The sequence below is a fragment of the Felis catus genome, chromosome C1, assembly GCF_018350175.1.
Source record: "Felis catus isolate Fca126 chromosome C1, F.catus_Fca126_mat1.0, whole genome shotgun sequence".
In the NCBI taxonomy this organism is placed as follows: domain Eukaryota; kingdom Metazoa; phylum Chordata; class Mammalia; order Carnivora; family Felidae; genus Felis; species Felis catus.
Genome location: NC_058375.1, coordinates 137531930 through 137559437, shown reverse-complemented (window position 1 = coordinate 137559437; position 27508 = coordinate 137531930). Strand labels below are relative to the sequence as shown.

General features: G+C 33.4%; 1 long non-coding RNA gene and 1 other non-coding gene across 4 annotated transcripts in view; both read left to right on the top strand.

The window, feature by feature from the left end:
* LOC109502680 overlaps positions 1-27508 on the top strand; it is a 799154-nt gene that overhangs the window by 325101 nt on the left and 446545 nt on the right. The window lies entirely within an intron of this gene.
* Positions 13797-13902, top strand: LOC111562106. The gene has a single exon (XR_002745159.1). It is a non-coding gene; the product is annotated as a U6 spliceosomal RNA (small nuclear RNA).

The window sequence follows — 27508 nt, the reverse complement described above, 5'->3', positions numbered from 1 at the left end:
GCATCGGACTCTCTGTTGTCAGCACAGAGACTGCTTCAGATACTCTCTCTCTCTCTCTGACTCTTCCCTCCCTACTTGCTCTCTCTCAAAAATAAATAAACATCTATCTATCTATCTATTAAAAAATAAGTAAACAAAATAAAATTTTACCATTTCCCAGTCAAACAAATACCTCGCATAAGTTTAATTGTTTATCCTCCTCCCATCCTTTGTGCTATTATAGTCATATAGTTTGTATCATTTAAAATATTGCTCTTTTATATGCCAGTTATAAATTTGTTACATCTCAGCTCCAAATCTATCCTGCAATGCCCTGCTTGGTGATAATGGAGCTGGACCTGAAAGGAGACATGGCTGGCTTTGCAGCAGAGGGACCGAAGGGACACTGCAACAAGGAGCGAGGGAATGGGCTTGTCTTCCAGATTTGACTGTGCTTTTCTTTTTCTTCCTATGGCAGTGCTTCCAGTAGCAAATGGGATAAAGTCCAATGGCTTCAAAATTTCACCAGCGATTAAGCAATTTCCTGCTCACCAATCCCAGCCCACTGCATATGGACCAACTCTGTCCTATGACACCCACTGAACTTTCTCATCTTCCAGTAGGCCACAGTCTTATCTCCTTTAGCGAGGTTTGAATCTCAGCCTGCTGTTGGTGGTGACAAGCAGGGGCAGGGGGTCCTCCAAGTTTATTACTTTCTTGGGTAGCCGTCCTCAGCCATCGAGGTAGAAGATTCTCCCATTGGCTATTCCTGTATTGTTTAAAGTTCTGTTAACTCCTGTTAGTACTTAACCATCTTTTACTAATTAATAATTTTTATATTAATGTAAAGTATTATATTTGTGTTCAAATTATTGTTTTGTTTACTGACCAGAACCTAATTAATATGGGGATTTAACTAATATTCATTTTTTCTTTATGTTTTTATTTAAATTCCAGTTAGTTAACATAGTGTAATATTAGTTTCTGGTGTAAAATTTAGTGATTCAACACTTCTATACAACACCTGGTGATCATCAGGACAAGTGCTCTCCTTAATCCCCATCACCCATTTAACCCATCCCTCCACCCACTTCCCCTCTGGGAACCATCAGTTTGTTCTCTGTAGCTGAGAGTCTGTTTCTTGGTTTGCTCTCTCTCGCTTTCTCTCTCTCTCTCTCTTTACTTCTATGTTTATCATTTCTGATTATTTTATTCTAAGCTGAAGTTTCATTTTCCACCCAGGGCATGCTTCTTCATTGTGATGAAATCTGGTTAAGTATTTTGTGGAGTGCAAGTGTAGGGGGACAAAGAGTTTTATTTGTTTTAGTCTGAAAACTTCTCTATTTCACTGTCATCTTCAAAGCATATTTCCAGTGGATATAGACTTTCAGATGAATAGCTGTTTTCCCCCCTGTTTCAGTACTTTAAATATTTTGATCTATTGTCTTCTAGCTGCCAAAACTGTTTGCTATTCAGCTATCAGTGTGTGGCTTCAGTGAATGTAAGATGATCTTTTGAATCTGGCTGCTTGTAGAATTTTTTCTTTGTATGTGATTCTTAGCAACTTGGCTATGAGTAGTTTCTTATATTTATCGTACGGGACTCACTGAGATTTTTGAATTTGTAGGTTGACTTGTTCAATTATTATTTCAGGTTTTTGTTTTTCTATGCCATTCTCCTCATGTTCGTGGAGTCTAATTAAAGTTTGTCTGATCTTTTAGTTGAGTCCCACCCACTCTTCTCATCTATTCTGACTTTTCCATTTATTTTTCTTTCTGTACTTCACTTTGGATATCTTCTATTGACATACTTTTGAATTCACTAATCCTGCTTACTCCTGTGTGTAGTCTATTGTTAAATCCATTACATGAGATTACCTTCAAACTTGAATGAAGGTTCTTAGTATTTTTTTTAATAAAGAATAATATACAGTGTACAATACAATGACTCTTGGCAAATGTATATGCCTTGGTATAAAAACAGATAAGATATAGCTAAGTTTCATCATATCAGAAGTTTCCTTCACATCCACTCTCAGTTTGCAAACCTCCTAAATAAGGATTCTTCTCATTTCTATAATCATAGATTAATTATCTGTTCTTGAACTTCATATGAATATGGATTCACACAGTATGTACTATTCTATGTCTTCCTGCTTTCATTCAATGCATTTTTGAGATTTACTCATATGATTATAGGTGGTAGCACTTTATGACTTCTCTTCCTCCTCTGGGGTAATATTGCACTGTATGAATATATCAGAATTTGACCATCTGTTATCTTGTAGATGGACATTTGAGTTGTTTCCATTTTATAGATAGTAAGAATAAAACTACTCAGATATTTTTGTACAAGTTTTTTTGCTTGTGCATTTGTGTGTGTGTGTGTGTGTGTGTGTGTGTGTGTGTATAGTTCATCTTGGGAAAATAATTAGGAATGGAATAACTGCATCATATAGTAAGTTTATAATTAAATTTATAAGAAAATTCCAATTTTCCAAGTTGGTTGAACCATTTAATACTCCCACAGTAGTTAATGAGAGTTCCAGTGGCTCCACGTTTTCACCAACATTTGGTGTTGTCAGTCATATTTTTTTAACCATTCTAGGGAGTATATAATGGTATCACACTGCTATTTTAATTTACATTTCCCTGATGACTAGAATATTGAACACTTACTTTATGCTTATTATTAGCTAATCATTCATCTTCCTTTTAGAAGTTTCTAAAGGACTTTGCCCATTTTTTTTGTTGCTTATCATGAGGAATTGTTTACATAGTCTAAATACAAGGATATATATATATATATATATATATATATATATGTGTGTGTGTGTGTGTGTATGTATATATATACATATATATGTATTACAAATATTTTTTCACAATGTGAGACTTGCCTTTTTATTTTTTAATGATGTCTATTTATGGGGAGAAGTTTTAATTTTGATGAAGTCTAATTTATCCATACCTTTTTTAAAGGAATCTATATTCCTGTTTTCTCCAAATGCTTTGTTTTATTTTTATATTTGTGTTTATGATCTATTTAAAATTAAGATTTTTGGTATGGCATGAGGTATGGGTGAAAGTTTTTGTTTTGTTTGTTTATGTTTTCTGATATATTTATTTAGTTTTTCGGGGGCCATTTTTAAAAATTTATCTATTTCCTTGGTTCTTTGATGAAAATCAGTAGAAATTCTAAACACTGTTCTCATTCATTTAAGAATATCAACATCTTTTTTTTATTTCAACATTAAGCGATTATTTATTTTTCAGGTTTAAAAGGTTTCAAAATACATATGTACAAGCTAAATAAACTACGTTCAGAGAGTCCATGTAGAACAGAATATATAAACACACAAGGTCTGTTTTATAGGATTCAAAAATGATGTCATCAAATACAAAGAAAAACATTCAGGAAAGGTAATCAAATTGGACCATCTTAGCAAAAAAATGTATTAACTAAGACTAGGACAAACCCCTACACATCAGGGCAAAATTTATTTTCCATGCCTCCCAGCTGCCTGGCTTTCCTTTTCTTGTGTTGTGTTGCATACATCTGAGTCATCAGCCTGCTGTTTCTGTTTTGCATGTTCCTCTGTCTACTGCCTGGCGGTTTTGAGGAAGACTGGCTCATTATATTTAAATTTGGAGGATATATCTGCCATGAGTGTGTCATCAGGGTGGGGTTTGGACATGAGCAGTTGAATAGAAGTGAGTCTTCTAACTCATAAATATATATCTACTCTTAAGATTTGGCTGGTGTTGCCTTATCTAGAAAAATTCCCCAGACCCCCATATCTGGTTTCCTGCTGGCTAAAGTGATCTTTATTTGTGTCATCATATATGGAAATCCTATATTTATTCAACTTACTGGAAATCCTGTATTTATTCAACTTACTGATTTATGAAAGTTATAATTAATCATGGACCGTATATTATTTATTTCTCTATCTTTTGTTCCTGGCTAAAAGAAGCTGGTCCATAGAAGGCATTATTTATGTAATTATTGGACTTAAATTGTTTTGTTAGGTGATATTTGTAAAATATGAAACTAGGCAACCCTAGTTTTTATAAACTTAGCATAAACAAAAATAGAACTTATTCTTTAATAATGATAGCTTATAATGCTGGTTGAGGAGAAAGTTTAGATAATTACACATCTATTTTAAGTACGAAGAGCTGGGCAATACTCTTTGGGCTGAAAACATAAAGATAAGTGCAAGATAATCCATAACCTTACAAACATGTTTTTAATATGGTTACTAATTGTATTTAAGCAACATTCTTTCACATCTCTAAACACACTGAAATGCAAGAGTAGTACTCTGTGTATTTGCTTCCAGTTTTCATTGGTTTCCTTGAACCTTATAAATCAGTTTTAACTATTTTTATGATGCCATATATATGTATGTGTATATATATGCATATATATGTGAATATATAGCATTAATCCATTAAAGGCTTCCTATGATCTCTGTTTTTTTTTTTTTTTACTCTTTTTCTATTTTTAGGATATCAACTTGACCCTTTCACTTCTATTCCCATTCTTGTGGTAACATTCTCCCTTTTTAATTCTTCTGAATGAACTTCATCTTAATTTCCCTTTCATTGACTAGTTCTTCAGTTGTATCTATTTGAGCTATATATCGAGTTTTCTATTTTTGTGATGTTTTCAAACTCAGAATCCCTAGTTGTTATATCTTACTTTTTTGTTCCCTTTTCAGGTTTATAATCTGCTTCTACTCCAGGTTTTTCTACCTTTTATTCCCTACATCTCCACTTCTCTACCCTCCCCCACCCATATACAGCCCTAACCTTCATCCTTTGCCCCTACAGATCCACCAGCCCCTCTATGACTTTTATTGGGTGACAGATCTATTAATCTCTGTTTCTGGTACATCTTTATCTAAAAGGAGCCAGAGGACCATACTCTTTCACCATCTTCTCAGAAACTACAACTTGGACTATTCCAGTCCCTCACACGATAAGTGATGGAGGCATAGAAATTAACACTTTAAATTATTCCCACCACCGTTGCATCTCAGAAGTTAAGTAGTGTGACAAAATTAAATGAGCAACTTTTTTTTCCCTTCGAACTCTTCGAAGCTCTTCGAACACAGATAATGGAATATATATTTTTTTCCCTTCGAACCCTTCGAAGCTCTTCGAACACAGATAATGGAATATATATTTTTCCTTGTATTTCCCTGTATCAGGATTTTGCTCAGAGTAGAGGATCCATAACTGTTGTTAAGTCATCTGTGAGTAAATTTCCATATAATGTTACTAAATTTGAAATACCTATGATCAAATGGATTTGAGTAGGTAGGACACCAAAACAAAATACACTACACTTTTTTGAGCATTAATTCCAGAATAACTGAAGTAATTGAAAATGGGTTAATAAACTATCACCCTGTGACTATCTGCACTGTGCATCCTTTATTCTCAACTACAGTGCACAGCCAAGAATTCAATATGTACACCACACTACAAAAACTGATGTTTTAATGGTTTCTTAAATATTGTTTTTGTACTTATTAATCTGACATGATTCTGCAAATCTTTGTAAGTTAATATCAAAGAAGGAAGAAGTACAAGATGTGAGGATTTCTATAAATTTGGTCAACCCTTTTAAAAAGAAACACAATATGATAGTGATTTTATTTGATTTTCTCCAATTCTATATGGTTAAAAAAGGAGGGGGGAATTCAATGAGAAGAGATTGCATTCACCCATCCATTTAAAATCAGTGCTTTATTTCCACGGGCTAAAAGAGTTACAGTTGCACTGTTCATTACTTTGGAAGTGTCACATTTCCTAGTATGACAAGATATATTATGGATGGGGGGTTTTACAGATGTGGAGAAATCACTTTCCAAGTTTTTTATTTGACTTTCTCCCCTTATGCTTCTTTGTACTTTAGCGGCCAACCTTGGGATAATGGGATTACTTTATGCCTTCCACATCAGGCTCTGGATGAGTGCACAGAGGCCAGTGGCAAGAGAAATAAGATGGCTGTAAAAATGCAAACACTGGAAGTTAAAAAAGGTGCACCCAATAACTTGCCCTTAAATTTAAAGGGAACTAAATGAGGAACTTCTGGACAATTTATCTTGCTGTTTACTGATAACAAGTCACTTTGTTTTTATGTGCTCAGTCTAGTATTCTATAATTTATTTGAAAGAAGATGAGAAATAATGTAGATAAATGATGAAGTGTCAGGGTCTGACGCTCTTAAATGAAGCTATTATGGTCAAAGAGAAAACGTAAAACCTGCGGCTCATTATGAGAGTGTTCTACTTGTCAGTTAAGTGAAAAGGCCTGGAATGATTTCCAGTTTATTTGTCATTGCAGTTATTAAAGCTGTCTTTTTGGTGCCATGAAAATGAATTGAAGACTTTATTCGAAGTAAATTTGTACTAAAGCTTTCAGATGTATCTTATGTGAGCTCAGTGAGGCAGGGAAGCAGCTTAAAAGCTGAAATATTACAAGGAGACAACTACCAAAGTCTTTGAAACATACCAGGATATATAAATGGCAATAAATAAAGTGTTTTCTTGACTAAGGAACAAACTTTTTGATTGATACAATAGAATAAGGTTAGTAACGGGATATAGTACTTGCTAATTGTTGGGATATATTTTATTCCAATGAGGAACAAATTGCCTACATTTTTGTGTAACATTTCTATCAGAGTATCTTTCCTATGAGTGATTTCCAAGAAGGGTAAAAGAATGTATCATTTTAAATAATACCTACTTATAAAAATGTAATGAGAATTAATGGAGCAGATCTATCAAAGAAACAGAAAGGTTTAGTTCTTGAATAACAGTAACTGCTTGGCTATAACAACAACCTCTTACAAAGCTTACAAGGTAAGAAGTTCAGAAAACCTGAGTTGCATAATCTCTTTTCCTAATTGAATTATTGGACTGCAAAAGGCTGCATCTTAGTAGAAGGAATGAATATATTATTGGCATTTTTATCTCACATGGTTGTTCTTAAAATACTTTACATCCTTGCTGATGTGTGAGAATAACTCACATTTTATCTCATGTTAGAAGGTCAAAGCAGATGGACTATTGATATGGATGAGGTAGAATTTTTTTTTCTTAAGCACTGAAAAAAAATAACCTTTTTTGTTTTTGATCAAGAAGGAGGCTTTTGGTGTTTCCTTGTACTAGTTTGGCAGTTAAAAATACTTTTTGCATGGTTTAGCTGTGCCACTTTGATGAGTGGCAATTAATAGATACAGATAAAGGACAATTGAAAGACTTTCTCTACATCAGTTTCCACCCCATTGCATGAAATAAGTAGACTCACTAAACTGAATGTTTTATTCCAAGCCTAAGAAATCTCCCAGTCATGTCTTTGAACTCTTTATTGTGGATATTACAAATGTTTGACACATCTTCAGGGTCAGTTTAAAAACAAAATGGATTCTACATCCCCCTCAGAGGTAATCCCTCGCAGAGGTAATCTTTCAGTGTTTCCGTCAGATTTTATAGCCATTTTCAGTGATATTGTCAAAGTAAAAGATCTAGCAGTCTCTCTATTATATGCCTTATTTTCAGGCACTTAAATGTGCAACAAAACCTTCCTTTGAAATAGAATTCAGTTTTATATTTGGGACATTTCAAATATTTCTGTAACTTTTATATGCTAATAACTACAAGTCCCAATGATTTAAAAATAAATGCTTCATAAACTCATAGTTGTGATGTGACAGTGGAAAAAGCTACATCATAGTAATTGCCAGTTAAAGGTGTAGAGTTTTGATTAGATTCAGACTGATTCAGATTCAGACTGTGTTTAAAATGCCCAGTAAGACTTGTAAACAAACAAAATTGGTGAATTCTTTGGATAAGCTATTATTTGGGGGGATTTTTTTTATGAAATTTATTGTCAAATTGGTTTCCATACAACACCCAGTGCTCATCCCAAAAGATGCCCTCTTCAATGCCCATCACCTCCCCTCCCCTCCCTCCCACACCTCATCAACCCTCAGTTTAGTGGGGAATTTTTTTTTATAATTAACATATTAATGTTTGTGCGTATAGAGCCACCTTTTATGTGTAGGTACACTCTTATGTAGGTATAGAAGGTCCCTATGTTTTTGAAGATACTCAAGTTTTTATTTCGGGTTGCTTAATTTACTTTGGCTGGTCAATCAAATATATTTTACCCCCATTTCACTTATTCAAGAAACAGATATCAAACACTATATTAGTTGAATTATAAAGTTAACAGTTTCTCTGTTTCTTGAGATCATGGAATATAAGAGGTAGAATCATATAATAAGATATATAATTTATATATTTATATATAATTTATATAAGTTATAGACTATATAACTTGAAATGGATTCAGAGATATCTAATTCAGCCTAGCTTCATAGGTAAGCAAAGCTTCAGGGGACGATTCCTGACTTTGAATATTGGAGAGACAGAAAAGTTGACCCACTAGGACTAGGCAAAAAGTATCTTATGTTCATGGTTATATGACCAACAGTCCAGCTAGCTGATTTCTTACCTGCCATGATACTAGGCTAGATTTCTTTGGTTAAATAACCACTGGGATTTTCCTTTTTTGAAAAATACCTAGAGTCAATGTGACGGACACTGTGTCTCTTTTAACCATAGGGAGTTCAAGATCTATTAGGTTAGCTACTGGGGACTAGATACAGTTGACTTTACTATAAAATTTTTATAGATTAAAATCATATTCTCCCATTTTATTTTTATAAATATGTACTCATAGTGTCTGCATAGAGGTTTAATCAACATGTGTTTATTAAATATTAACATTGGAAAACAATAAGAAATTTGGGAATATACATAATCTTTTCCTACATAAATTTATAATCAACAAACTTCTAAATGAAAGAATATCATTTTTTAAACGTTTCAGTTGTTTGTCTTAAATTTCCAATTTTCCACTTTTCTCTAAAAGCATGGGAAGTAATTTTTAAATTAAAATACTGTAATCTTTTGGTATTGTAGTTCTTATTAAGGATTCAGATTTTCAGATTAGATTCTGTATTCTAATATACTGATAAAAGATATTAATTAATAAATGTTTATTGATTGTATTTAATTATCATTTTCAAGAAGGTAAATTTATGCCTCTGAGACAAATATTACATGAACAATTTTTCAAAGATTCTATTTAACCCATTATAATGACTGAGCCAGCAAGTTTAAATCAGTTCAAAGGTCATTTGATGACATAGTATAGAGGCAATTTTAAAGAGAAATATTAGGATAAGATTCTTGGGTTAGGTATAAAGCTGTTTTTTTTTCAAGGCAATAAATTATAACTTTTGGGGTTATCTCTTCCATTGAACAAAAATTATTTGTGTCCCTTCCTGACAAAAATGTATAAATTAACTTCTATTCCTACAAATGGACAAGCAAATACAAAATCAAGCAACAAAAGAATACTCAGTTATCTATCAGTTGTTTCCAACTTCATGTCATTTTTCTGATAGTTATATGTAATCATTGTGATCTTTTTTTCTTCAAAACTATTACCCTAAAATAAAGTTACTACAATAACATGCCACTGTGGCTTGATTAGACTGTGTAGCATTTCGATAGTGTCCCAAAGTAGATAGTGTTGCTGGCTTTCATATTAGAACAGCTACTTAAAAATATTGGTCTGATCAGCATCTTTTTTTTTAACGTTTATTCATTTTTTTAAGAGGCAGAGAGAGACAGAGCCTGAGTGGGGGAGGAACAGAAACAGAGGGAGACACAGAATCTGAAGCAGGCTCCAGGCTCTGAGCCAAGGGCACAGAACCCAACGCGGGGCTCTAACTCACAAACCACGAGATCATGATCTGAGCTGAAGTCGGATGCTCAACTGACTGAGCCACCCAGGTGCCCTGGTTTGATCAGCATCTTATTTGACATTTGAATATTTTTCTAATACATTTTCTGAAAATGGCCTGATAAATCTAGTTACATTAATCCCATTAAAGAGGAAGTTAAAACTTAAATCTTAGTGATGCTTATCTTAAAGAGATGTATGAATAAAGGATCAAGGAATTCCTTCATAATAAGTGAATAACCACATGCTTGTTGCATATTGAATTCTGTACCCACAAAATTCATATGTCAAAGCCTTAACCCCTAATATGACTATATTTTGAGATAAAGTCTTTAAATACATCATTAAAGCAAATTAAGTCATATGTATGGAGCCCTAATCTGAAAGGACCGGTGTCCTTTTAAGACAAAGAGACATCAGATATGTGTGTGCGCAGAAGAATGATCATGTGTGGACACAGTGAGAAGGCAGCCAGCTATAAGCCAAGGGGAGAGGCTTCAGAGAAACCAACCCTGCCTGCATCTTGATTTTGAAATTCCAGCCTCCAGAATTGTGATAAAATACATTTTTCATCCATCCAGTCTGTAGTATTTTGTTATGGCATCCCCAGCCGACTGATATGCTTTTATTCACTAGAATGTCTATGCAGTATTAAATATAACCTATGCAGTAAAAATATAAATGTTCTATGGGTACTAAAGGTAGCATTTTATAAACTTATATAAATTCAAATCCAGTTGGTCATAATCACTTCAATGTGCAGATAGGTTAGAAGAAACTGGAAAAAATAACCAAAGAAAACTATGTATAAAATAGCACCAAGATATTTACTGTAAACTGCCTTAAACTCTTATTCATTTGCCCTTACCAGAATGTCTCTTCTATTTTTTTAAGTCAGTTCATCCTCCTTTCTCACTTCTTAATATGCATTTTCTCCATTTCCTAAACTGAAGCAAGAATAAATTTCTTGTTCATTTCAATTACTTCTCAGAGAAAATACCACTAGTTTTGAAGAGCCTGACTCCATTGGACAGCTGGTCCTGTTTCTTAATCCCAGTTTGCATTGCTTCTGGCTAGATCTACTCACCAGAAGGTGTTGAATCAAAAGGACAACTTGAGTCACAGTTGTGTCTTACTGAGGCTTTGTTCAGCGATATCTGTTTGTATTTCTACATCAAGCTTAGAAATAGACTAAAGATGACAAGCATGCAACAACCACTCTCTAGTCTTCAATACTGTTGAGCAATCCAGATCCTGGCTTTTGGTCAGTGATATATTATTTTTTATTTATGGATGGTAGACTAATGTTGAGGAAAAGAACATAAGGAAATATGACAAAAAAGGTATGCATTTTATCCTATTAATACTTCCAGAAAAAATATTTAAAAATTCTGATTGAATTCCTAATATTTCTGACATGCTACCTGGTAACTGGAGACCCTGGTATTTCCCCTTGTCTTTACTTTCCTTCTCTGTATTCTTTCTTACTTCCCTTTCTAGTTTCCCATATGCCACTTCCTTTAAAAAAAAAAAAGACCATTTAGGTTCCTGCCACTCATTGGCAGTTTATGATATCAAAGCTCTTCCGGCAGCTTTTCCGTATGATAAAAACATAAAACCTGGTTGTGAAAATCTTGTATAGAAGCAGTGTTTTTTTCGGGCCCCAAAAAGGAGAGTCAGCCACCACAATAGCTAACGTTTGTTATGTGAAATAAAACATGGGCAATATGTTTGTTCACTTAGCCTGTTTCTTGGAGCCTCACCTCTACTTCTAAATCATCCAGAGTAAGCCGCATGCAAATTCAATTATCTATTCCAATAGATGGGAATAGCAATTTTTGGGGGGTATGTTTATCTTTCCTTTGAATAGATAAAATCAACTTTCAATCTTAATTATACTGATCTTATTGAGGTGGTGAGAATATCGTTTTCATGGCCCCATATGTTGAATTCATATAGTGAGCCAAGGGGAATTCAAATGACTTCTTCAAGATCACCCAAGAGCCTTTGGAGGAGTCTTACTCCCAGAACAATGATTTTTCCATTTTGCCACATGGCTGTAGAAAACCCATACCTGATCTCAAGTACATTTTTCTAAATAAAGGGTAATCAACAGTCAGACACGTGGTAAACATATTAGGCTGCTGCTGTTACTCTGGTGTGCTATTATTTGGGGCCTATGAATAGGAAATGTAAAGTAATCTCACAAGGAATTTTATTCTAATGTTTTTTCAAAGAATAAAAGCTTTTCTTTGAAAGGAGTTAGGATGACAAAAACGTAAGATTATTAGAAACCTGGTAGTAGATCTTTCCTTGGCAAGATTAGGGTGAGTTATTACTAGTAAGTCGTAAGCAGGGTTCATTCATTTTCCTTTCGTAAGATGAACTTCAAAGGAACAGTTGCCAAAGGCTTTGTGGCAGATCATTCAGTCACAATGCATTGGATTAAAGAAATACAGTACCTTTCTAGCCTTTCCATCTAGTATCCTACAACTAGTCTCTCTACCTGGACTAAACCTCAGATGTTTTGATTGTTAAAATTCTAATGTAGCCACATGTTGGTGGAGAAATTTAAACCTTCTTATTTTTCATCACTGTGCTATGCTGCTTTCCAAGAAACTACTAGGCATTAAAATGTCACTTCTATTCATAATATCAAAATTCTTAATGTATTATTCAATTTATACATAGCCATGTCGAATATTTTCTTCCCTGGAGTGATCACCTTATTCACTGTGTGTGAAACCTGTCTTTCTATTTCTAAATACCAATTTTAGTAACATTATTTAAGAAACCAGAATAATAAAGGTTCAAGAAATAGACTCACAGATAAATGGTTTCTGCTCTTTCTGGCTTCCTTATGAATAAAGTATTTTTCTACCGTATAGAGTCTATGTGCTTCTTACAAAAAAAAATTGTCTCTCTCATGACAGATGTTCTCCCTTAAAGTACTTTTGTTAACCAAATCCCAAAGGTATCATTTGACCTCCTTATGATGGTACTATTTTTTCCCATTTGCTAATGGGATAGCGTAGTCTTAATTTTCTAAGATAGGGGACATTGACTTTTCATAAACAAAATATGTTTCATTATCTATCATTGAAAATGAAATGAATTTAGGGATGATAAAATCACTTCCTAAAGACAGCTTTATTTTGATGTGGGTGTGAGAAGTCTAGCAGGGAAAAGAAAACTTGCATACCTACTGGAAACTTAAGATGGGCAGAAGAATGAAACAAACATATATGGGATTCTTCAAATATATTTTAATAGACTGATTATTTTTATTAAATTATTGTAATAAAACTTGATGCACCTCATACTCAAAGATGTTTTCCATATTTTATTCACATGATTTTGGTCCTAGTTGGTTTATAGATAGCAAAATGGGTATGTTTGTTCATTTATAGAAAGGAATTTGATAAATTATTATTATTTTTCTCTTAAAATTTCTTGTAAAGGCCATATATATTCCTTATTTTGGAGCCAAGATTCTAACTTCAGGGTTTTTTTAATGCTGATTCCAGTGAATGTACTGCTATATGTATTTGTTAAGTTTGTTAGAATACTAAGTAACTGGATACACAACTAGAAACCACAAAAAAACCCAACTGTAGCCAACTTGTAAAATCAAGAAGAAGGTGAAAAACCAAGAATCCAGATCGGGGAACCTCAGCTAGAAACTTCCACAGATATTCTGTTTAAAATTTTGTAGTAAAATTGACACAGTTTTAAAGAATCTTAGAAGGGTGCCTGGGTTGCTCGGTTAAGTGAATGACTTCTGCTCAGGTCATGATCTCACAGTTTGTGGGTTCGAGCCCCATGTCAGGCTCTGTGCTGACAGCTCAGAGCCTGGAGCCTGCTTCAGATTCGGTGTCTCCCTTTCTGTCTCTGACCCTCCCTTGCTCACACTCTGTCTCTCTTTCTCTCACTCTCTCTCTCAAAAAAAATAAACATTAAAAAAAAGTTTAAATATTTTTAGAAACTTGGCCCCTTAGTTACAAATGTCCAATTTCTAATGACACAGAGATTAACATGGCTCCTGCACAAAGATGACCTACCAATTCACGGAATGTTCCATATTTTTCTGAGGTGACAGGCTTTCTACTGTCACCTGTAAGCAGAGGGACTCTGAGATCATGAGAAGAAGCAGAAAAATACAAATGAGAAGGGGGAGCCCAGGTAGCTTTGTGGCTTCATGTCCAACCCTCTTGCCCTTACTTAGCCTGTGTCACACCATGCTAGCATGTCCTCCTGTAGTGCTCACATGTGCCACCACTGTGACATCCCCTTTCCCTGAATTTCAGTGCTTGCTTCTCAGCCTCTCTCCTTCTGAGTCACTCCTGGGAGTGAGGGGGTTCTTCCCAGTGTTTTGTAATACTTTGAGGCTCACCCCCAAAGTATTAAAAGTAGCTTTGTAATAAACACACAAAACATACAAATTTCCAATTTCTGAGGGGAAAATCTGATTTTTTTGTGTGACTATGGTGCCTACCTAAGCATGAGAGACAAGTTTCTGCCTTACAGTTACATTTATGTGCCAGGGAGGATAGGACAGCTTTTAATAACAGAAATTTCCAGAGAAGGGAGTTGATCAGTGTAAGCTTAGAAGCCCTTCCAAATGCTGGATAAATCAAATCCAAACAAGCACATTAAGGATTATGGTGGATATTAAGAAGTATGAGATCATATGAGTATGAGACCCTGTCTTTGAAGATATTATAATCTAATTTATTATGGCAGCATAATAATAAGACTGATGGAAAATAAGAACAAATTATTTCAATAATCATTTAATAAAATAATAAATACCCCAAAGTGGAGCATACTTTATTGCTCTATAAATTGTGCAGAGAGCAAGAGGGAACAGGTCAGAAAGATTACTTGAAAGTACAATGGCTAATGGAAGTTGTGTAATTGTCAAAGGATATACATTGTTCCTTTAAAGCTGAGGCCTCAAAAAGGCAGAAATTTGTTCAGAAAGCATTTTATTTATTGATTTGCTTCATTATGTTTTTAACTGAAGTACAGTTGACAACATGTGTCAGGTGTACAATATAGTGATTCTACAATTATATACATTGCTAAATGCTCACCGTAGTAAGTGTAGTTACCATCTGTCACCATATAAAGTTGTTGTGGTATTATTGACTGTATCCCCTATGCTGTTCTTTTTATCCCTGTGACTTATTTATTTTATAATGGGAATTTTGTCCCTCTTAATCTTCTTCACCTATTTCACCAATCTCACCACCTCCCTCCTCTCTGTCAATCTCTACTTTGTTCTCTATATTTATGAGTCTGTTTTTCTTTTCTGTTGCTGTTTATTTTGTTTGATACCACATATAAGTGAAGTCATATGGTATTTGTCTTTCTCTGTCTGACTTATTTCACTTATCACAATACCCTCTATGTTGCAAAATGACAAGATTTCATTCTTTTTTATGGTTGAATAATAGTCCATGGTGTATATATACTATATTTTGTTTATTCTTCTATCAATGGTTACTTCTACATCATGGCTATTGTGAATATCACTGTGATATGCATAGAGATGCATATATCTTTTCAAATTAGTATTTTTTTTCTTTAGGCAAATACCCAGAAATGGAATTACTGGAACTGACAGTAATTCTATTTTTAGTTTTTTGAGGAAACTTCCTAGTATTTTCCAATTTATATTTCCACCAGCAGTGCACTAAAGGTTCTCTTTTCTCTACATCCTTGGTAATACTTGCTCTTGTCTTTTTGATACTAGTCATTCTGACTTGTGTGAGGTAGTATTTCATTGTGGTTTTGATTTGCATTTTAGGTGGAAGACATGTACTGGTGGAATATGTACTATTCCTTTTCTTTCATAAAAACAATAAAAATTTGTGTGGAAGTTACCAGGCAGGGAGACTTTATATGATACCCATTTATGAATAGCTTCTTTTGGGGAGGAATATTTTTTCCTCTACCTCTCTTGGTTCTTTGGCTAATCTAATAATCACATTAACATAGGACAGACTAATAGGATAAAAACAAATTTAATTACATTCTTTTGGGGCCCCACAAAGACAATGAGACCCAAAGGCATGTTGGGCATTTGAGGTTTATATGCCATTCTGAGCTAAAATATGGGATAGAGGCCTGGGGCTTCAAAGAGGAGGAAGGTAATTCAAAGGATGATAGAAGGAACAGATATTTGGTAAGTAGATGTTTGCCATACCGTAAAAATAGGTCCTTCAGAGCCGTTTCTCTGAGCAAGGCTTCCTATCTAAATTCCTTTAAATATTCAAGGGAAGGGTAAAAGTTTTTCTTGCATCAACTGGGTCTTGATTGCCTTCAACTCAAACAATTCCCAAGCCAGAGTGGCATATTTTGGGGTCATATAGTTTTGCTGCTCTTCACCTTACTGATTTTATTGTAGATGATCTTCCAGGTTGGGTAAAGCTGAATCTGTGTGTTTGATTTATAAAACTATGATATTAAAAAAATAGGTGCAGGAAAATTGTCTTACTGCGTTAGATTTTTGTAATAAAAGTCTCCTTAGTTTTATTTATAAACTATTTCTTCATTGGACATTAAAAATAAAATGGAAATTGGATACTGATGATAGGAATTTGATCATTTAGAAAAACACTGGCTTTGTTTTTGTAATTATGTTTATTTTGTTATAGAGGTATTTTCTCTCAACTTTTGTCACTTTGCCATGTAGGTATTATATATGTAGATACTTTATTTCAAGTAAATAAAGACCTCTATTTATTTGAAATAAAGTACCTACTTGATTTCTTTGTGTATTTGTGTGTATTTTTCTGTGTAATTAGGGTTTCTTCATTTTGGGTTGATGTTACCTCATACATGCTTTTCCCCTGTAATATTTACTTACAAATAAAGTGATGATAGAGATAGGTAACATTTTTTCAGGCAATGCACTCATGTTTACACAAGGACCAAAAATTCTGTACCGATAAAACAACTTTGTATTTGCATTGTGCTGAGCTGGCACCCACAAATAATAGAGCCTCCATAGTTACAGAATTACATATATGTGTAGAAACTTATTACCAATTGAAAAAAAAATATTGTGTGCCCTCTGACAAAAAGTTTTAACAACTACTCTGAAAAGTACCTTAATTGGCTCAAATCAACTATGAATGTTAAAAATATTGATACATCTTAACATCAAACAAAAAGATAACACGTTAGTAAAATATTTTAAAAACATGCATTTGCTTCTAAAAGAAAACAGCACATGTTTTAACATTTTAAGAAGTGTACTACTAAAAGGCTTATAAAAACTACTTTTTTTAAAATAAAACAAAGCCTATTGACTTTCCAAAGAAGTATTTTATAACATGTTTACATTTTTTTTTTTTTTTTTTGGAATTTTTGGTATGAGACAGGAATCCTGATGGGCAACAAATGTTGTGGAGTGGGCATATTTCTAAGTCTAACATAGTATACTTAGGAAATAGTCAAGACAACCCATGGTGGGCAGCATCCTATGGTAGCAGTCTAGAGGTGTTGCATAGATTTTTTTCAGTCGGGTAGACAAACACCTTGACACGTTATCTCTCCTAACAAAATCCTTCATTCTACCTGCCATTTGGCCATTTAAATAATTTAGAAATAAATATTATCTACTGTAACTGAATATGTTCTTTTCATAGCTATAAACAGTTCTCTTGGGGAAAAATATTTCAAATTATTTTTTTATTTTGGTAGAGCAAGCAGGTGACAAGGTTCTGCTTCATCCCCTGAAAAACGCGCTCTATTGCCGTACTTGAAGGCAATTACAACGTTTCATCAGCCTTATCACTGAGACATTCTCTGTGAACTCAAATCTATAGTCCCTTTACTGCAGTGAGTCATCAAATACTTAAACTATTACATTACTGCATGAATTTTTCCCCCTGAATAAATTACTTAATGTTCTTTGTCATTCTTCAAAAGCAATGCAGGCCCTGAGCACAACTCTAAACTAGGTAAGGTTTACCCTAGGCCTGTCAGCCTTCTGATTCCACATCCCGTCCTCTACTTCTGGACACCTCTTTCTGTCTGAGATCACATCAGTGTCCTCCTGGCAGTCTCTATGGAGATTGTTGTCGAGGAAGGATAGAAATCTCTTCCTCAGGACAGTAAACGACTGTTAGCAATTTTAAATGTTTTTTTTCCTTGCAATCATTATATATCTGGTATAACAGAGATCAAAACCTTGAGTTTAAACTTGGATCTTAATACTTTTAAGAAGATAGTGTATAATGTAATCAGGCATTTCTTCAGCGGGGGGAAAATAGACACAATTTTCCACAAAATTTTAGAGAAAGACTATCTGGGAAAGCTGTCTATGGAATACATGATAGAACCATACAATGAAATGTATTTCATGTTAGGGTATAATTTTTGATATCAGTGAGAAGGATTTTTTTTAGGTTTAGAATTTTCTCTTCACCCATGTACATAAGGCCAGCCTGATTTAAAGCATACTCTTTTCTAAATATCCAATATATATATATTTAAATCTTAAAACTCTTTTTTATTTACCTATACTCTCTCATTATGTGCAGTACTCCAAGATGCTTAGCACATTCTTAGAAGGTGCTAACTGATCCAAATTAGAATGCTGTAATTTTAGGGATACCTGACATGTTGTGATCTCGTCGTGGTTCATGAGTTCAAGCCCCGCATCAGGCTCTGCATGGATGGTGGGAGCCTGCTTGGGATTCTCTGTCTCCCTCTCTCTCTGTGCCCCTTCCCCACTTGTGTGCGCGCTCTCTCTCTCAAACTTTAAATAAAATAAACAAACAAAAATTACCTTTCAGCTGTAAGGCACTGTGTCCTTTTTAAGTACAAAATAATGAAATGTGTTGCATATATTCTGAAAATAATGTACATTTCATTTTTTAAAAGATTCTTAAGCAGCAAAATTTAAATTTATCCATATATATGTCTAGTTGCATAGCATACATTACCAATCTTTGTGAAGTTCTATGTTGAAAAGAATATGCTCTCTTTATTACCAACTATGAATTACATAAAAGTTTTAAATCAGTGAATAAAACTGAAGGTCCAGTGTTTGCTAGCATTGAATTTTCACTTCTTAGTCACTTTGTATCAGGAATGACTTCAGCATATTTACTAGCATGTCAACAGTAAGATTTTCCTAAGATGTTTCTATGTATAATTAATAATACAATCAGTAAAAACTATTCTCCAGGGAACTCACAGTCCTAAAGTTATACATGAATTAAAGATAAAATCTGTGATATTGTACTACTTTTTTCCAGTCTCATCTATCTATAATTCAGATTGCCTAACTAAACTTAAATACAAATATGAGAGTGAGAGTATTTGCAAAGTACTAAGCTGACAAATACAGAGTGCTGGCTATTATTTCTGTTTGGAAGTCAGAGATTTGAGCTATTCATTTTGTAGTCTGACAGTCATCACTACAATTCCTTGAATTCCCAAAGCTTTTCATACAGCTTCCTCAAGGACGGCTATCATGTCTTAGCTACTGCAATGACAGATGGGATATAATGTGTCATGTGATGGATAACTCTGGAGCCATAGTACTTAATCCTTCTAATACTAATAGCTGCATTATCATAGAGATTTATGGGAATGTCAGTTTCAAGTTCCCAGTTCCATTCATGGGTTTTTAAAACTTCAGCTGCAAAAAACATGCATCCATCCCATTAATTCTAATTATCATGGTTCATCTTCTCAGCAGTTTTGCACTCCGGAACCTTTCAGTGCAAATTAACGTACCAAAAAAGTGTATTAATTAATATTTGTAGCTTTTAATTTCTGCAAGAGTGTTGTCTGGAAGCAGCTGGCAGTACAGGGCCGCTGCTATTGAATCTTTGCCAAACAAGTGCAGATGTAATTTTGTTATCTCTTGCTTAGTCATTTACGCAAATTAATTTGAACAATTAGCCTTTTACTGGTCCTTCATGAATCATGCAAAAGGGATCTGCCAAAAATTGCTAGTTGACAGAAAAGAATTGGTTAATGCTGTGCATTTTCTAGGAAGGTAATGCAGAGTGAAGCTCAATACTATTTTAGACTGTAGACAATTGCTTAAATATTCTATTGTAAGATTTACTTAGCACTGTAAAACTTGAGAATCCCCTTAATGAAGAGTAAACCTGCATACTAGTGAAGGTTTATTTGATAAGACTCAAATTTTTCATGAAATACCCAACTTGAATATGTCTTAATCAAGTATAGAGGGAAAATGAGAAGTAAGGTTTCCTTATGAAATGGAAATTAATTAACCAGTTTTTACTAATTTTCAGGTCACATATGCTCACTTCCGTTTACTCAATGTTTGTGTATATCTTTGTGTAATTATTTATTATATACGTAGATTTAAAACACATGTGTAGCCTGTTTTGGTGGCTTCTAATCTAACTTTCTAAGAAGTTAGAGTTGGAGAGTAATTTAAAATAGTTAACTAAGTAGTTATTAGATTTTAAGGTCTGGGTGAAAAAGAAGACTTTATGTGAAGGATACATGATTAAATCACCTCTGAATGAGTAGAGATCTGTTTTGTGGTCTTCATACGAAGTTATCAGTATCTTAAAGGAAAAAATAAAATCAGAAAATAACAATTGTAAAATTTGTAATTCTTTTCGTTAGAAGTGGTCCAAACTACCTGTGATCTTATGTTTTTAGTTTAATTTTAATCTACTTTTTTGTTGGTATTTTTAATAACTGGAACTAAGGATTTTTCATCTAATATTAAATGCAGGTGGTTGTACACTGTTACAATGTCAAATAAAAGCTCACCTAAAGTGAAATCCTTCTTTACTTTGTATAGCATTAGCTTAGAAAGAGCACAGAAAATATTTCATGGTATGTACTCAGGTATATGGAAATTATGCATGTATGTATTTTAAATACATGTATGTATGTTCACATGGACAACATATTTATATTTGGTTAAAATATGTCATTCCATCTCCTTATTATTTAAGTTTAAAAGAAAATTGTTTATCTCAGACCATAGCTTTTAAAAAAAGAGACTTGAAAAAAAAAGTGAAATTCATTTAGATGCCTGTCCTAGTATAGATCTTAAAAGTAAATCTACTTGAGATGGGTCTAATGAATTTTCTGCTGCAGAATATTTTTAAAATTGAAGTTACTGATGATTACATGGATAATAAAGAATTCTAATCATAAAGATTAAAATCACAAATGTCCAAAACTGCAAAGGGATTGCTTTTCAACTGCTTTTTTTGGCCTCATAATGAAATTTAAATTTTCCAAAATATAATTTCCATAAATATAACATTAATGGAAAAAATCTTTGAAATATTTTAAATTGTTATTTGTAGAAAGTCTTATTTTATCTCTCTGTTGGTCTCAGTCCTGTTGAAAGTAAAATGCTTTGGAGGATTTCAGTTGAATAAATAGTAACAAATCAAGCTCAATGTAAAATCAATCCAGTGAATGTTTAGGTGACATTCAAAGTTTCAAACCACAATTAGTTATATTTTTTCTCTTTAAAGAAGCAACATTTGCTAGTGTTAAAAATCTAAAATCTATAACAAAGGCTATTTTAAAAATCACCTTGAAAATTTTGCAAAATAACTATAGAGTTAACATTTTGATTTATCTTATTCCTGTTTTCCACATATATTTAACAAATTACCATACCCTATAAGTAGTAATATATAATGTCAAATATTTCTTGCTGTTAAAAATAGCTATTAATATAATTTTATTAAACTTACAGTTTTTAACTTTAATTGCCCATTTTGCTATTGCTACACATTAAGTTGTATCTTTTAGTGATAAATAATAAAGCAATGGACATCTTGACTCATAAACTTTTTCTTTATTTCAGTCAGATTCTTTAGGCTTGATTCTCAGAAGTGGGATTATTTGTTCAAATGATGTGAATACTTTGAAATTTGGTACACAATTCTTCTTTCTTTCCAAAATTATACTTTTCCCTGGAAATAAGAGAAAACTTAGATTATCACATCTCCAACAGCATCAAATATTAACAAAATACCAAAATAGAATTTTAATATTATACATTAAAAAAAAGGTAACATGTTGTTATTTGCTTACCTCTCATTATTAGTAAAGTTGAACATTTTCTCACATAGTGTCTGATGTACATTTTTCTCCTCTGCATATACTTATTAATATGAAGTTCGGTGATTTTTTTCGAGATTTAGTTGCAATGATTTGTTTAAAAGAGCTTTGTAAAATCCCATACAGATATATGCTATTATCAATAACATACTGATGAATAATCTTTTCCTATAGAAACCTCATTTGTAACTAAATAACAATAACACTCTAATTTCAATTAAGCGGAAACACAGTAAAAAGACCATATGCCTCCAGAATTGGGGTTGCTCATTTCTTTGGCTAAAACCCTTTTCAGAAAATTTGTTTTTCTTCTGTATTTCTGTATAGATCATTAGAAAGTATAAATCAAAATGTAATTTACATTATTAACAATACATAAGATACTATATAATTTTTCTAGCTCAAGCTATGGAAATCAGTTTTTTAAATTTCATCTTCTTTTATTTTCACTAGCAAATACTGCCATATAGTTACTTATTGCTTGAAGTCATTCTATAATTTATATGACATATGATAAAGTTCATTGGCTTTAATTATATTACAAATAACTTTCTCATATAGCAAATCAATGGAAAACTAAATCAACAAAATAATAGTAATTATTGTTTTTTTTTACTAATTGACCAAGGTAGCTTAGTGATCATCTTCCCCATTCCCTAGGCTGTATGTACACAGTCTACGTTATAGTCGCAAAGAAATGTAATACAATGGCTATCCAGAGTTTTTTAAAGAATTATATGACTTGGTATAATAGTAATTTATGGTACCATATAAATACTGAAGGAAAAAAAGAGAGGACAACATACTTCCATTTTTCCCTGGCTATGTAGATGATTTCTTAAGCACAGGATGAGATATCATTTATCTGGTTACAAAGGAATGTGCATTTGATGTTGAAAATGCAGAATTAAGAAAATAAATAGGACTCATAATCATCAAAACATAAGTACTGGTTATATAGAGATGATTATAGGGACAGGTTTTGTGTGTGTGTGTGTGTTTGCACATATTTTAACAAAATAAACTGGCTTTTTTCTACTTAATAAAAGACATATTTCCCATGTTAAAAAAAGTTTTATAAACCCACTGTTATATTATTCAGTTATTTGGAATGATCCATAATTTATATAATCGACATTCTATTTTAAATATTTATATTGTTCTAAATATTTGGTATTATGAACAACACTGAATCAACCATAGAGAATTCTTTGCATGTATTCATTATTTTTTCAAATAAATTTCTTGATTCTTATATTTTAAAGTATGTTTCAGTATGTGTCTTCATGAATGCATTAGTGTTTTGTAATATTAATAACTGTTAGCAATGGATACCAAGGAATTCAGATTTGTAATCATTCTTAAGAAATGATTAATAGTTTAAAATAGTTTAAAATGTTTTGGTTTGTTATCAAATCTATAACTCATGTGTTAGTAATGTGTGTCTAAACCAAGTTTGCAGTTTATTTCATTGCTGGGTAACTGACTAATCAGAAAAAACAAAAAAATTCCCTTCATATATACACACTGAGAGATGAAGCTAGTCTCTCTATAATTGAAAGTATCAGTGGTAAACTTGGCTGGAGCTTGATTAATAGTATATTAAAATCAGAGTCTTCTTGGTGAGTGCTAGATAAGGAGTTTTGGGCAAATTACTTGGTTACTGGGAAGCCTTTAAATTTTAATCATGGAAGTACTTCAGTGTCATTAGAAACTGAAAGGACAGTGGGGTCTGCTGGCAAGTTCTCTGAATTGTTGTGCTTTTCAGGCTCTCCTTCTGCCATGCTATTGAGAGCCAAGCATGGGCTGCAATCGAAAATCCTTTAGCTCCCCATGACTTTGATTGCTATTATTGTAATTTAATATTACACAGTATCTTAGAATAAAAAATTCCATGGAAATGAGAAAAGATAATGCAGGAGGTGGGGGTGGGGGTAGGGAAAATTGAAATAGCACTCAGAATTAGTTCTGAAAATAGTTTTAACCCAGTGAATCTTTCCTCAAGCCACTGAAGCTGCAGTGAGAAGAGCAAAGATTTTAACTTAAAGTAAGCAACAGGTAAAATAAAGACAGAAAACTTTCTTTATTCTTGGAAATAGCAAACTGTGTTTAAACAAGTTGCAAGGTGAAAAATACAATAGGAAGCAAAGGTGGTTATCCTAGCCTCTGCATGTTTTGACATTTCGCATGTGAGTATTTAGATAAAGCATCAGACACATAGAGTTTTATCCAAATAAGAATCCAACATACAATCGGCTATTATTAAAATTTTTATATTAAAGTCATGCCATGAGATTATTTCATGTCCAAGAGGCAAGTGAGCATTTTTCCCTGTGTATGTGACTTTTAGTAGTGTGAGCCCTGGCTGCCTCAGTTTTGAACAAGAAAAACAAGGAATAGAATCATAAATAATAAAGTAGTGATTTTAGAAATCACCTAATCCAATAACATTTATTTTTACCAATTAGTGAAAAGAAGAATAGAGTAAGAATATTATCTGATTGGTGTGACACAACTGAAGCAAGCTCACCATTAAAGTATTTCAGTATAGTTTACAAGTTGGGGGATACTTTTATTATGTCTGACTCCTTTTTAGGAAACAATTTTCAGTGATTCATGCAGCTATTTTCTAGAAAAGGGCACAGAGCGCTTGTGAGATTTGGAAAGAATTTTCTGAATAATTCTAAGAAACCAAAACGTAACTCTGTGCATTGGTGGCTTGCATATGTGTTGTGTGCTGCACTGAGAGTTATTTCAAGTTTTGTAACCTCTTTAATATATTTCTGAAAACTCTCTTATGAAAAAAAAGGCAAACCAAGGTAGGTTGTTTATAAACTAGTTATGAACAAAACACAATCTATTCAAGCATAATTATGAGCCGTTTTTAGCAGTGGGGCTATAAATATATATCATAGAGTACATATGATTGCAGGCGAATAGTCACTTACACAGATATTTTCAATGTGATGTAATAAGCAGATTTTTAGAGACACAAACAAGATTGAGTTGTGCAGGGGCGCCTGGGTGGCTTAGTCAGTTAAGCGTCCGCTGTGTCAGCTCTGGTCATGATCTTAGCATTCCTGAGTTTGAGCCACCCGTCAAGGCCCTGTGCTGACAGCTCAGAGCTTGGAGCCTGCTTCGGGTTCTGTGCCTCCCTCTCTCAGCCTCTCCCCCTGCTTATATTCTGTCTCTCTGTCTCTCTGTTTCCCTCTCTCTCTCTCTCTCAAAAATAAATAAATATTAAAAAAATTTTAAAAAAAGATTAAGTAGTGCAATGAACCTGATATAGCATATAATCATTTTTGACTATCTTCTATTCATTTCTCTCCATAACTTTAGGTTATTTCATTTTTTGGTATAGAAACAATCACAAATTTACAGAAATGTTATGAGTATGGTATAAATAACTTCATTTTTGTTTCCTGTGCCAATTGAGTGTACATTACTGCCTTCATATCACTTCATCCCTAAATGTTTTCATGTTTGTATCCTATATGACAATAAAAACAGCCATCAAAATTGAGAATTTAACACTGATGTATCATCATCATCGAATTCTCAGAGGATCCAGGTCAGAGTAGTGTTTTTATTTATTATATTTCCTTAGTCTCTTTCAGTCTAAAACAGTTCCTCAGTCTTTGACCTTCATGACCTTTTGAAGATTACAGGCTACTTATTTTGCAGAATGTCTTTCAATTTGGATTGTTTTTCATGATTAGGTCCAGGTGATACATCATTGAAGGTAATATCAAAGTCTCGAAACTTTGTTTTTTTCATCATATTCTCTTAAATGGCTCACAAATTTTCATTTGTTCCATTACTGAGGATTTCATTTTATTGATCAAAGTGTGTTTGCCAGGATTCCTAAAATAGGCATATTATGTGTGTTTCACCAGTGGTTTTGCACAATTATTCAAAGGATTCTTTACATATCTTTTGAGTCCTCTGTACATTTTTACCTTTGGAATTAATAAGTGTTTTGTGGGATATACTTTCATGCTATGTAATAAGTCCATAGAGCCAAGCATGAGCTGCTTTGTTTATTTATCCATTTATTTTTTGTGTGTGTATAGGATCATGACTTCCTATTTTATTCAGTGGATTCTAATTAATGCTATCACTTATTTTGTCTTGACCAATGGGAGCTCATCAAAAAGCTAATTTTTGTGTCCTGTATTATTTGAGTGCTTTTTTTTCTTTCTCTTTTGTGGTAGACCAAGATTTCTTGGCTTATGCACTTTGCCTGAAAACAGCAATTTCTCCAAGGTGCTCTGGTTCTTTTCACTAGTAAGTGATATTTAGAAGATCCAGTTTCTTTATAATTCCTTGTTGTGTCATTGTTCTCAGGTCCTATTAGTGGGCAAAACTAGGGAATGTGTGTGTGTGTGTGTGTGTGTGTGTGTGTGCACGCACATGTGCATGCATATAGTACACATATACTCTGTTGATATTTATTATTGATCTATATAAAACATATGTCTTTTAGATTTATATTTTTGTGCTTAGAACTATATGTATGTATGTATGCATGTGTGGCTGTGTATATGCACATGCATATGTGTATTTCCATCAATGATTCTAATTCCAATTCATTACCATAGGGTTTATTCCAGTTTTTTTTTTAACTTTTCCATATTTGTAAAAATGACTTCTTCTACAGTGAGAATCTGCCTCCGATTATTCTCAATATACTAATTTGGTGAAGCCTCTATAAGCATGTAAACTACTGTCTGCATTGCACTTCTTCCCTGCATGCCATATACAGCTTGGGCTTCAGTATGCAGTGAGGGGCTTTTGTTATGTAAGCCTATCCCTCTTTTCCTGCTTAATATCTAACATCTCCCCTTGGGTGGCCCTTCCACGTGGATGTCTTCTGTGCTCTGCTTAGACACCAGCAACTTATTCTAGACCACTGCCATTTCATGCCACATACCACCTCTCCATTTACTAACCTGTAAATTTTTGTGCTACAAGTAAAGGCTTTGGTACTAATTTAAGAAGGGAAACAACAGGGGTGCCTGTGTGGCTCAGTCAGTTAAGTATCTGTTGATTTCAGCTCAGGTCATGATCTTGCAGTTTGAGCCCCACATGGAGCCTGCTCAGGATTTTCTCTCTCCCTCTCTTTCTGTCCTTACCTTGCTCGTGCTTGCTCACCTCAAAATAAATAAACTGAAAAACAAAAAGAAGGAAAGGACGAAAGAAACGAAGGAAGAGTACCAAATAGCAAAAAAGAGGAAGAGAAAAAGCTCTACATGTTCATCAACTCCCTTACTTATTGGTGCTAATTATGATCATTCTAGCACACTGTTCATTATAATTGTTCACACTAAGAGCCGTTAAAAGAATTTGCTGTGACAGAGTGGTAAGTCTGTCCATGCTCTACAGAAATATGGGGTATAATGTTTTTAAAGGGAATAAAATCAGATTAGGGGAAGTTGCTGGAAGGCAAGGGAGCAGGAAAAGTCAAGAGTACATTAGATCTTGTCATTTTGGGAAATAGCACGAGGAAATGTCTAGATTTAAGAAAGAACATTGTTTTAGATGAAGAGAAATGGTGTTCTGTATTTTTTTTAAATAGTAACAAAGGAAGATAG